We start from the raw sequence: 1,721 nt of genomic DNA on the forward strand, positions 1-1,721 counted from the left end.
CACACCTTTTTAATAACCAGATGAACAACCCTCCTGTGCTGTGGTGGCTGTGCCACTCATCTCCTTCAACAGCTCGACCGTTTTCCAACATCTGAGGGTGAGAGCACGTGAGTGGCCTGCGGTCCTGTCTTTTCATCACAGCTTCCAATACACCAACATGCTTTTTGTTCATATATTGTCAACGCGTTTTGTTGCCTCCGGTTTATCTTTCCTCCCTCGTCGTGCTCTCGGAGGGAAGGAGCAGGGGTTACTGGGGAGCTGGTTGAAAGGCCTCGGCGTTGGTGCGTTTCCACTGTTGGCTTTTGATGTTAAGGTAGTTGTCGCCTCCGCGGTTGCCAGCGCTGTCATAAATACCAGCCAGCGGTCAGTTTAGCACATCCATCCCTGACGCTTTCAGGCCTTTTGATGTTGTTTCTGTAAATCTCTCAGGCATGCCAGAGTAGAAACAAGACTAGAAAAAGCCCAGCCAGACAAAAAGAGCTACAGAAGGTTGCTAATAGCTGCCTTGTTGAACACAGCGGCTGTGGCCCATGTGCAGAGGGTGTGCAGGGCAGGACGGGCCAGGCAGAGCCCGCAAAGAGGCTGGAGCCGGGCACCCAGGAAAGCGGCTCCAGGGAGAGCAGTGAGCAGCCACCCGGGGATAACTAAGGTTTTCGTGTCCCCTTGCTGTTCTTGGAAGGTGTTGACCAGCCCGCTTGGACACGAGCATCTACCAGAGGCTGTTCCTCCCAGGTGGCTGGATGCACCTTGGACATGTGCGTGGTAGAGACATCTCCTGCAGTCCCACCTCCTGTTCCTCAGTGCACCAAGATGTGGGGCTTAAAAGGGGAGAAAAAGACTAAAGGTTGGTTGTTTTGTTGTTTGTCTGTCTGTTTTTCCTCTCAATTGGCTCAGCCTTTAAATGAAAAAGCCCCTTTGCTCCCAAGCCTTACTAAGTGCAGCTCAAGTAGCAGGCAGTTCCCCGATAGTCTCGCTGCTGCCAGGGATGCTGGAAGGGATTTCAAAGGTAACACAGCACCTTGCAAATGTAGCTTAGTCCTGCGTGTTGTGCTGCCAGTGGCATTGTTTTATTTATTGTAAACCATTGCCTATCATTGCTTTTAAACACCTGTGAAGTAAAGCAGAATTCCATCATGACACAGGACATTTCTATAGACAGCTCTCTGCCTCCCCTTCCCGCCCCCAAGACAAACAAAATCGGAGCATTTTAAATATTCTGGAACATTTATCTGAATGTTGTTAGAAAGAGTAATATAAATGGCAGCAAAAGACTGGCCTCGTAAAGGGGTTTTGAAAGTGATATTTGGATATGGTGACATGATTGAATGAGATGATCTTCACTTCGTATTTTGTAGGTGAACTTTAGGGGAAAATTTTCATTTTTGCCAGGAAGAGTACTAACCTTTAAAATATAAGGCCTTTATGTATATACACTTATACATATAAATACATACGATATATGAAAGCTGGTAATTTTGAGAACCTCGTTGTACCAGATGAAATTTTTCTTCCCTTCCTGCTCATTTTTAAACACAAATGATCAGTTTGCAACTTCTTTATTTGTCTACCTTTCTGTTTTCTGTTGCTGCATTTTAGAACTAGGAAATAAGGCAACACCCAGTCTGCAGCATTTCAGTTCTGTACTTCAGCGTTTAGGGGGTGACGGGCCAAATCACGAGAGGACGGGAGAGGGATTTGCTGTTGTCACTGAGCACGACCCG

The sequence above is a fragment of the Columba livia genome, chromosome 12, assembly GCF_036013475.1.
Source record: "Columba livia isolate bColLiv1 breed racing homer chromosome 12, bColLiv1.pat.W.v2, whole genome shotgun sequence".
Classification (NCBI taxonomy): domain Eukaryota; kingdom Metazoa; phylum Chordata; class Aves; order Columbiformes; family Columbidae; genus Columba; species Columba livia.